The sequence below is a fragment of the Choloepus didactylus genome, chromosome 18 (genome assembly GCF_015220235.1).
Source record: "Choloepus didactylus isolate mChoDid1 chromosome 18, mChoDid1.pri, whole genome shotgun sequence".
Lineage (NCBI taxonomy): Eukaryota > Metazoa > Chordata > Mammalia > Pilosa > Megalonychidae > Choloepus > Choloepus didactylus.
In genome coordinates this window covers 55,340,796-55,352,533 of record NC_051324.1, presented here as the reverse complement: position 1 = coordinate 55,352,533, position 11,738 = coordinate 55,340,796, and the positions used below count along the sequence as shown (strand labels likewise).

General features: G+C 40.1%; 1 pseudogene; it reads right to left on the bottom strand.

Annotated features, from left to right (window-relative positions):
- Window positions 1–5,918: 5,918 nt before the first annotated feature.
- On the bottom strand, window positions 5,919–6,887 carry LOC119514790 (annotated as a pseudogene).
- Between the last annotated feature and the right edge of the window lie 4,851 nt (window positions 6,888–11,738).

Sequence of the window (11,738 nt, the reverse complement as noted above, 5' to 3'; positions counted from 1 at the left end):
CCCCATACAGAGACCTCCAACGTACCCAACCCAGACACCCAGGTCCACCAATTTTAACAGTTTGCTACCTTTGCCAAATCATTCTACCATCTATCATTGTATCTATTTATCTATTTAATCTATTTTCTGAACATTTGAGAGCAGGTTGCATACATCATATTCCCTGTACATCAAATTCCTTGTACATTTCCTAAGAACAAGGATATTCACTTATGTAATCAACACCTTAAGTGCAGTTAACAAGTTCAAGAAATTTAATATTGATATAAAGCTTACAGTCTTTATTCCAATTTTTTCTTATTTCCCAATAATGTTCTTTTGAGCCTTGTCTCCTCCATTCCTAGATTCTATCCAGTATCATATGTTGCATTTAATTGTCATTTTCTCTTTAGTTTCTCTTTGTTTTTTTAATTGTGGAAACATATACACAACATCAATCCCCCCTTCCCATCCCCTCCCAAGCACACCATTCAGTGGGATACATCACATTCACAACGTTGCGGTACCGTCACCACAATCCATTACTACATCTTTCCCTTCACTCAGACAGAAACCCCACACTCGTTTTGCATTGACTCCCCATTGTCTCTGCCCCCACCCCTGGTAACCTGGGTGCTCTCCACCAGGGTTTATCCACACAGTAAGTTTAGATAATAGCCCCAAGCCAAAGCTTAGAGGCCTCCCTGATCCTTTCTGCACGTGCCTCTTACCTTAGGAATTCCCCCATTTACCTGGATATGAATCTCCCTCTTCCCTAGGAAAGTTTCCTCACCATCCTGGGCACTGCACTGTGTGCCCTACAGCCAGCAGTCCCTTGCCCCAGGCAGCCACTTGACAGCTGGCTCTCCTGGGGTTGTGTAGAACGGTGCAGTGAGCCACCTTCTACACGCAGGGCAAGTTCCCGGGCAGCGAGTCCCTCAGGCCACCACCACACAGGGGCCCTGGCAGGCAGGTTCCACACCTTCCACACTGAGTCCCAGAGGTAGGGGGCGGGGCCAGCTGGGTGTTAGGAGCTCTTACAGCTGTCAAGTGGCCTTTTTCTAGACCCAGCACTTGCCCTGTTACTGCAATCCTTTAACTCTTCTCTGAGCTTTTAGAAAGATGCTCCTGCCAGTTCTCGTTGGTTGTTCGAAGCTTCTGAAGAAAGATGGAGTCCTGAAGTGTTTCACTCCACCATCTTGATCGGCAGGGCTCCCATTGAAGCTTTTCAAAGTGTTTGCCTGAAAAGATGAGATTTACATTTTAGAATCACTTTCACTCTTATGGAGAGAATGGATAGGTCAAAAGCAAGAGTGAAAGTGGGCAGACCAGTTAGGGGGTATTGCAGTGGGAGGGTGAGATGATGGGGGCTGTGGAAATAGAAGGGGGCACTTTTTAAAATTTTTTTAACTTTTTTTTTATTGTGAACTTCAACATATATACATAACAGTGATAACTTTCAAAGTATGATTTCACAAGTTGTTAGAGAGCCAATTTCAAAAAATGTCATGGGTCACAGTTCCACAACTTCAGCCATTTCCATTATTGTAAAATATACGTACAGAAAGGTGTCATTATTTGATGTACAGCTCAACAAGCAGTCATATAGGTAATTTCAAAATTTGTTATGGGTTACAGTTCCAGTTTCAGTTCTTTCCTTATTATGCAATACAAGGTATATACAGAAAGGTGAAGACCTTCAAGGCACAATTCAACGAGCAGCTATAGAGCAAATCCCAAAGGATGCTATAGGCTACGTTCCACCACGTCATTTACCTCCTTCCAGCCATCGTAACACCCCAGAATCCAAATATATATATATATATAATTATACGAAGTTTCAATGTTCATACACCTTTGTTAAATCTTATCTTGGTTGGTGCTACCCCTTTCTCTCACTTACTCCTTCTCCCTCTTCAGGGGTGTCTAGGCAGTGAGCACCCTAACTTGTTCACATTGAAGGGGGCTGCATCTGATAGTTGATCTTGAAGAGGCTGTTGCCTCTGGGCTTTAGGACTTGTCTGGCATAGGAACACTCTGGTGGATTTAAGTTTCTGAAAGATAAAATTCAGTGAGCGCATCTTTTATAGAATCTCAGGTAGGGACCTAGGTATTTGGGAACTACTTTTGGTAAGGGCATGGCAAACTGTGACCATTTGGGATGTCTAGCTGGAGCTTGCGTAAGAGAAACTTCCAGGATAGCCTCTCGACTCTATTTGGGATCTCTCAGCACTGTGAACTCAGCTTGTTACCTTTCTTTTTCCCCCTTTTGGTCAAGTAGGCATTTTTAATCCCTCGCTGACAGGGCCAGGCTCATTCCTGGAGTCATGTCCCTCGTGGAGAGGGTTGGGTTGGTGGTGGTGTTAATGAATTTATATGCCTAATTGGGCTTAGAGAGAGAAAGCCCACATCTGAGCAACAAAAGAGGTTCCCTGGAGGTGCCTCTTAAGCATAACTGTAGGAGAGCTCAGCCTGAAGGGGGCACATTAGAAATATCTTATAGGTAGGGTCAACAGGACTTGCTGATGAACAGGATGAAGAGTAGGGGAAGAGTGGCACCATGTACTCAGGAAGTTGGAGGAGGACTCACACCAAGCTGCCTCTTCTTTTTAATGCCACTAAATTAAGCCATTGCGTGAATGTACTATATTTATTTATTTAGCCAGCATTCTCTTGGACATTTATTTCCAAAAGTTTCCTATTACAAACAGGATAGAAACAAATATCTTTGTACATACATCTATGGGCACATGTACCAATATCTGAAAGATAAATTCCTAGAAACTAATGGGCCAAAGGGTACCTAAATTTTAAATTTTGATAGATATTGCCAAATTGCTTTCTCATGAGGTTGTACCAATTTATAACTATGCCAAAAACGTAACTCATGCCTCGTCACCCACTCCTTCCCCACCTTTGTTCATAAAAGGCCAATATCAGCCCGGACATTTCACCGGTCAACCTCATGCAGTCTCCTGCCCCTCTTCCCTGTGCTGTGACCATAGTTGGCTGTTGGGTCCTCTTGATTGAAGACTGATGGGCTTATTTTCCTGGTTAAAATTTCCAGGACATAACTGCTGGTTTTGATCCTCTGGGCTCTTAACTTGAGAGGCATTCCAGCCTAGAAGGCCAGCTGTAACCCTTGCTTGCCTTCCCTCTCCACCCTTCCTATGAGGGTGGTAGTCAACAAATGGAGGATTCTCCATGAAGATTCTCCCTTCACAAAAGGCATTGCTGCAACAGGACCTGGGTTATCCCACCATTTGAAAGACCACTCGCTGTGCAAATCACACCAATGCATCACAGCTCCCATGGCTTCTGCCTCACACTCAGTCAGGCTAGAGCCTCCCTGCAAACCCCACAGACCCTTCAACTGGGAGTGACTAAGTAAGGCAGTCTAATGACAGGTGAGGAGAGGTGCTCTAAATAAAATTCAGTTTCTTCTTGGTGATTCAAGGGGCAGCAACCTCAGGATGCCCTTCCTCTTGTAGAATCTGCCCTCCACATTCCCAGATGTGTAGGCAGAACCTCTTTCAATCTGGCTCTGTTCACAATACTGACAGGATTCTCTCGAGTCATTGATAACATTTTAGTTGCTAAATTAAATGATAGTTTGACTCTTCTTTCTTGCCAAGTTGTCCTGCTTCCCATCTTGTGCCCCTACTTGCATCTTTGGATTTGGGCCCTTCCCTCACATGACCCTAATGCTTTGCCTCCCAAATTAAACCTGTAAACAAAAGCCTCATTAGAATTTTCATTCTGCTTTCATCATGTCACTTTCTCCACCCCCAAACTGTCATATGATGCCTATGACAAATTCCCAGAGAGGGTCCAAGGAGTCCACAGATATATTCTTGGTCAGCAGGAGATGAGCTCTCTGAGAAACTTAAAACATCTTCATTCCTGTGATAATTAAAACAATTGACATTTATATACTCTGGATCATCTGGATCAAAGGTTGGCAAATCTTTTATGTAAAGAGCTAGATATTAAATATTTTAGGCTTTGTGGGGCAGGAGTCAAAATTGAGTATATCGGTTACTTATATGACCAGAGAGAAAGCTAATTTTTTATTGACAAAATTCAAAATATGATAGTAAGTGAGTACAAGTTTTGTAACACAGGTGGGGGGGGTAACATTTCACTTAATTGGGGTTCAGAGTTAGCATTTTCTATCATAAAAGTGATTCTATCATAAAAGTGATTTAAATGTTAAATGTTTAAAGGTGATTTAAATCTGTTAATGCTGACCTGTAATGAGATTTTACGTATTTCATCTGAAAACGTCTTTTCAGATAAGTACTGCCAAATACCACTGTATCACAGTATAGCATTCTATCATATTCTTCTCCTGCTCTTTTCCTTTTAACATGTTATTACATTGAAGATTAATCACTTCTGATTGAAGATTAGGTGGACGTTCCTCAATTGCACAGTTAAATGGATTTTGAAATATTGAAATTTCTTGTGCACTAGCAAGAAGGTCTGAAAAACAGTGCTGAAACTATCGTTTGAGCCCAGAAAATATATCTGAAAATATATCCATTGCAAATTTGTGTGGGAATGGAGGTCTTGCTTCTGGTTTTAACTTTTGACAGCACGGGAAGTGTATAAAGCAGCATGACATTACTTGCGGTTCAAACATTAGCTGTCATCAAAATGACTTTACTGTGGTATAAGTGCTGTTTTGTCTTAAATTTTTAGGTAGAATACATTAAGAAACATAATCAAATCTGCAGCAAAAGCTAATTTTCAAAGCCATCTACTTTACTGCAGTGGAATGTAGTTCTTGTGGAGAAAATTTTTAATCTTCGTCTTGAGCTCAAAAAATTCCAATCAAACCTTACTATTGCTAAGCCATTGAAATACTGTGTCATAGGGCAAGTCAGGATATTCAGCTTCTATTTCTGACAAAAATTCAAGGAACTGATGATGGTTACATCCATGAGAGTGAACAATAATATATGATAGATTCGAATATTTTCTGCAGAGTACCTGCTGCTGAATAATATAATAAATAATCTTAGGCTTTAAATACCTTACATTTTTCAAAAGCTTTATAAATTTGTCCAAGTAAGTCTTTTTCTGCTCCACACTTTTTTTTTTTTTCTTTCTAATCCTAGGTTTTATCAATACAATTCTTTCATTCTACTCAACAAGGCACAATCACAAAGTTCTCTAAAATGCTACAAAGTTACAAAACTCAAAACAGAAAATTTATAGAACTGACTGTACCATAAAAGCCAAAAACGCAATGTAAACTGTGCCAAGTTAACCTGTATGACCACCATGACTGACAACTGCAGTGGGTGGCTCTGTGGTGACCTGAAGGGCTGGCCCTTAAGCTGTTCACCAATTTCAAAGAAAGGGAGGTATGAGCACATAAAAAGAAAGAACCAGTCACACCAATTAATGCAGGACGAAAGGAGTTCTTCCTGGGGTGCTCTGGCCCTAGGGCTGGGGAGAGGCCTTGAAGCAGAGGGACTCTGGATGGGGCCAGCAGGAAGGGCAGCTGCACAGATGATCACCCTGTGTTCTCGAAGGGTCCACGAAGCCCAAGGGGCGTGACGAGGCCATAAGACTGTTCCCAGGTCATTTGTGGAAAGGAGAAATGTGCCCAAGGCAAAGGCAGCACTGCCACCCTGCTGCTTTGCTTGTTGTCCTGCTGGCTCTGCCTGTGGACTAACTCTCTAGAATTGGGAACTGATGAGCTTCCTAGCCAGAATCACTGGAGGGCATCTGTATAGACACAGCCCCAAACCAACAAAAGTTCTGTACTCCAAACTCAGCCTTCAGCGGAAATGTCCAATGGCTGCCTTAGAAGCCTGCCCCGAGTCAGGGATTTCCTTTCCTATCCTCCTCCAGTTAGAAAAGTGACAAAACTTAGTTGGATGGGATGTAAGTTACAGGGAGTGAGGAGCTTCTGCAGCCCTGCTGTATCATGAGTTGGAGGGGCAGGAGCTTCTGTGGCAGCAGTAGCCAGAGGACCAAGGTGGCCATTGCACAGGATATTTGCATCCTGGAGAGAAGATCTTCTCATCCATGGGTGACCTGAGCTACATGGGAGGTGGTGGCTGCATTCTCCTGGGAGGGCTGAACTGTCTGGGGGGTGGCTGATGCAAGGGGCCAGCACACCTGTGGCAGCCATCCCCTGGCCATCTATTTGTCCTCTGTCCATGTGTTTCAGCACTTTGTCTTCATCCATATTCTCAAAGACAACATAGGCAGAGCCTTTGGATAGATGGGGATGCATCTTTTCCATAGGCATGCCAATCATTTTAATTTTCTCATAGGTGGAAAATATCCTCTTGAGCTGATCCTAGGTCACATTCCAGGTAAGCCTCCCAGTGTGCACTTTGGTGGGTTTAAGGGAAGGACCCTACCTTTTCCTTTCCTTTCCATCTCTTTTGGGTGGTTTGGACTTGGAGTAGAAACATGGTCTACTGTCATGTCTTCCCTGAGGACTCAGAGAGCCCAAGCAGCTGCCGGAGCTAGAGCTGCAAGATGTGCTGGAGCTTCTCAAGTGGCTTGAGGCTGCAGAAGAGCTGGAACCTGCTCAAGTCTGTGCTGGTGCTGGAGTGAGACCTGGTGCTGCTGCTACCACTGGCAGCACTGAACCTCTTTAGAGATTTATCCCTGCCATGATCCTTCTCACTTGACTCTTTGGTGGCCCTTTTCAGAGTGATCCTTGGACTTCTCATCAGAGCAGTTTTTGCATTTGGTAGGAAGAGCCCTAGAATTGGACATTTTGTTGTTTTGGCTCCTAGAAAGCTCTTCTTTTTCACTCCTGATAAACCCATTCTCCTCTTCTGAGATGTTCTCACTTATCTGTACTCTCACTTCTAACTCTATTCTGAGAAATGATCCATAATTGATTGCAATTTATGCCAAAGAGCAGCATCTTCCTATCTCCACCACCCATATTTTTACCATGCTCAGTTTACACATCTGTGCTGGTTTGGATGTATTATGTCCCCCAAAATACTATGTTCTTTGATGCAGTCTTGTGTGGGCAGATGTATAAGTGTTGATTAGGTTGGAACCTATTGATTGTTTCCATAGAGATGTGATTCAATCAGCTGTGAGCAAGATCTTTGATTGGATCATTTCCATGGAGATGTTATCCCACCCATTTAGGGTGGGTCTTAATTAAATCACCAGAGTCATATAAAAGAGCTGATGAACAGAAGGAACTCAGTGCAGCTGCAGCCATAAGAGACACTTGGAAGAACACACAGGAGCTGAGAGTGGAGCTGGAACACAACCTAGGATCAGCAGATGCTAGCCACATGCCTTCCCAGCTAACAGAGGTTTTCTGGATGCCAAAGGCCTTTCTCCAGTGAAGGTACCGTATTATTGATGCCTTACCCTGGAGACTTTATGGCCTTAAGACTGTAACTTTGTAACCAAATAAACCCCCTTTATAAAAGCCAATCAACTTCTGGTGTTTTGCATAACGGCAGCATTAGCAAACTGGAACATCTTAATAGATTCTATTTCAGGTTGTTCTGAATTAGTATTTTCTCAACTTCTTTGAGTATATTCTCACCTGTAAGTTGTTCCATGCAGACTATCCATAGAGACCAATTCTTCGATCCCTTCAATGTTGGCACTGACTCCTCAAAACAACTGAGCAGTATCAGTCACATCTGTGGATTAATCAAGAGCCAAGGAAAACCACTAGAACTTATTTGTCTTCTTTTTAAAATTGACTATTAATGTTGCTCCAGTGTCTTCAAGTCTTTCAGCAACTCTTCTCACCAAAAGATTAATAGTCTTCAACTATTAATACTCTGGACAGTATCATTTCTTCAGCTGCTATAGTCAAATATGATTTAATGAACTCACCATCAGTAAATGCTTTCCTTGCTTAGATAATAAATAAGCCACTTGGAAACTCAATTTGCAGTCTCATTTTCACTTTTTATTTCTGTGTAGAAATTCTACTGTGATGAGGTAGACCATTTTAAACTTTCTATTTTTTTCTGAAAGTTGCTTTCCTCTGAAATATGGATCCATGAAAACAACTGGAAATTTGAACACTGACTGAATCTTTATTAATAAAAAATGACTTGTCATTTTACTAGGTATAATAAGGGTAATTTGGCTATGTTAAAGAGTCCTGACCTTTCAGAAATACTTACTGAAATATTTAGAGCTGATATCACATGATGTCTGGGATAACACAGGAGGGGGAAAATAATGGGAGAATGGATGAAACATGATAGGAAAAATATAGATAACTGTTAAAGCTGGCTGATAAGATATAAGGGGTTTCATTATACTCTTCTAGGGGTGTCATTATATTCTTCTATCTACTTTGTATGTTTGAAATTTTCCATAATAAAAAGTAAAAAAAAAACAAAAAAGGGAGGAATTTATAGATTAAAAGTTTAAAATGTATAATCAGATAGATAGTCTTTGTGAGCTCCAACTTAAGTTTTGCTGACTTTTGCAGTTGCCGTATTTGCATCCACCTTTCTTGGGCTTAATTTTCTGTTTCTAGCATACTATTTTATTATGCCCATCTCTTTGTGAGAGAGACAGTGTATAAATAAAAGGCCTTATACCAAAGGTTATAGAAGCCATAAGTTACCTAATTTTCCTAAGGAAAATGGTGCAAAAGTCATTTTGTAGAGTTTATACGTTATTTCAACATGGAACACATGCTATTTTGTCCAACCTATTGAAACAGAGATGGTGCAATGTGGTCTGTGCAAATTCCAGAGTCTCTTCTTCAAGCATGTTCTACTCTAAGTTCATTACAAAGTAAAATAAAGCATTTGCACACTAAGTATACCTTACCTGATTTGTAATAATTAGAAATACAGGATAAGACATTTAAGAACAAAACAATAAAATATCCATGTAAACCAGAAGAAATAGAGGCTGTCAGTCCTCTGGTCTGAACATATTATAACACTGCATAACAAATTTTACACAGACAACCTGAAGCATACAAATTCATCCAGAGATGAAAAGTAGCTAAGGATAATTAGGTTCACATGAAAATAAATTTTAGACAAGAACTTCAATTTGTTAATTTAGAAAGATTAAACCAGTTTAAGAAATTGTAATCATTTCTCATATAGGGCCTCCCCATCCTGGTATCTGTGGGAAAACAGTCAGTGGTTTGCTGGTTATGGAATTAAAGAGAAGAAAGGTTAATTCCTTAAAAAAAATTTCATTTGTGCAATACTGAATACTCCCCCTTCAGAGGGGTATATTTTTCTGGTTTCCCATTTGAAGAGTTGTCCATGATCTGCTGTGCATATTCTGCACATGCACTAGATTTTTTCTTTTTGATTCAAATCACTTTCTTCCTTAAACTTGGACTAAGTGCTTTTCTATTCCAGACTTTGGACCACTGTCCATATTTTTAAAATGAAATTATCCCAATCTTGACTCCAGGACGTGTATGGTCCTTCCCAAGGAATTCTTTATCTTAATGCGACAATTTGCTAGTTCTTGGAGTAATAATGCTATCTACTAATTTGCATACAATTTTGTAGATATTTGGAATCTATTAGGTAATCTTTTAAGCATTATGTAAATAGTACCTATTCATTAATACAAAGTATTCCTTTAAATGCATCCCAAGGAGGACTCTGTGAAGCAGGTATTTTCCTATACAAACTAAACAATTATAGATATGACTAACAATCTAACAGAAGTATAGCTTGCAGTGGTCAAGAGGGAGCATAGTGTAGGGGTTAAGAGCACTATCTTGGGCTAGACTGCCTGGTTTCAAATCCTGACACTTACTAGCCGTGTGAATTTGTGCCTCAAATTTCATCAATAGTAAAGTCCTACTTCATGGAATTTGACTTCATGGGATTCTTAAGTGGGGTAGTCTTAAGATATGATCTAAAACTAATAAGGTAACCTTAATATTTATTTAAAACCCCTTTAACAGATGATTTTGACTGTATTTTAAAACTTCAACTTCTGTGAAACCAAGGGAAGAGATGTTTATTTGGTATAGGATATATGTCTTCTACAGCACACTATATAATTTAATTTATACAGTCAGTTTATTCAAACACCATAATTACATGGAACTTGGAATAGGAAGTGAGATCTGGTAGATTTGTACAGGTTAGTGTGAAATAGTGATACATCCCAAAGTAATCTGGTCAGAGAATAAAAATATATATGCAGGGCCCCTCTGAGGAGCTGGGGAAAAATGCGGAAATGTTGGACAGCCCTACCTGGGTTATTGCTGATATTCTCAAAAACATTGAGGACTGACAATTTGGGATGCTAGACCCTTGATTTTGGGGCTTGCCCTTATGAAGATTGTTACTGCAAATGAGAGGCTAATCCTACTTATAACTGTGCCTAAGAGTCTCCCCCAGAGAACCTCTTTGTTGCTCAGATGTGGCCCTCTCTCTGCAGCTAAGCCAACTCATGAACTCACTGCCCTCCCCTCAAAATGGGACCTGACTCCCAGGGTGTAAATCTCCTTGGCAACGCACAATATGACTCTGGGGATGAGCCTGGATGCAGCATCGTGGGATTGAGAACATCTTTTTGACCAAAAGGAGGAAGCAAAATGAAACAGAATAGTTTCAGTGGCTTAGAGAATTCAAATGGAGTTGAGAGATCACTTGGAGGGTATTTTTATGCACTATATAGACATCCCTTTTTAGTTTTTAGTGTATTGAATAACTAGAATACCTGAAACTGTCGTACTGCAACCCAGTAGCCTTGATTCTTGAAAATGACTGCTTAAGTATGTAGCTTACATAGTGTGACTGTCTGTGAAAACCTTGTACACTTTATGCAGTGTAGGGATGAATGAGTAGAAAAATGGGGACAAAAACTAAATGAAAAATAGGGTGGGATGGGGGGATGATTCGGGTGTTCTTTTTTACTTTTATTTTTTATTCTTATTTTTATTCTTTCTGGTGTAAGAAAAATGTTCCAATATTGATTGGGGTGATGAATGCACAACAATATGATGGTACTGTGAACAGTTGATTGTACACTGTGGATGAGTATATGGTATGTGAATATATCTCAGTAACACTTGATTAAAAAAAAAAACAACTTTAACAATGTGCAATGCTGTCTTAGAGATGAAAAGGCTTTGTAGGAGAAAATTTAAGCTATGAGAACTGGATAAAACACTTAACATCTATGGGTCTCGGTTTACTCGTATGAGTAAGAATGATTGTTAAGGCGTTTTTGGTTCAAGTTTCCTGAGCCTGAAACTTCACTTTAAGACTGTAAACATATTAACTATGTAAAAACATGTTTTTGTGAAAATATCATGTGAAAAAAGTAGACCACACATTATATATACTCACTGTGATTAAAACTATTCAAATCTGTAAAATATATATAATCATTCATCTGTAGATCAGAAGCAGACTGAGGAGATGAGAATGGTGGCTATATGACATGGCATTCCATTTAAAGTAAAATTTATACTCCCCTCCCTTCCAATTCTATAATTTGCAACCACAAGCAAAAATTACCAAGGGTTCTAAAATCACTATTAGGGAGGAAGACTTTTGCAGAGCAGGATATTCATGCAGTCCCAAAGAAACACACATTACTTACAATGTACAAAGAGAAAAGGTACTTTTTGAGTGGAGCAATCTGGTAAACCCTACTTTAACCAAGTGATCCAATTTAACACCATCAAATGATGGGGCAACTCACACCCATGCCTCCTGATGCTGTATCGCCTGTAGCATTCTTGCCAAAAATGTTTAATCTGAATCTAATCATGTGGAAACAACTTGACAATC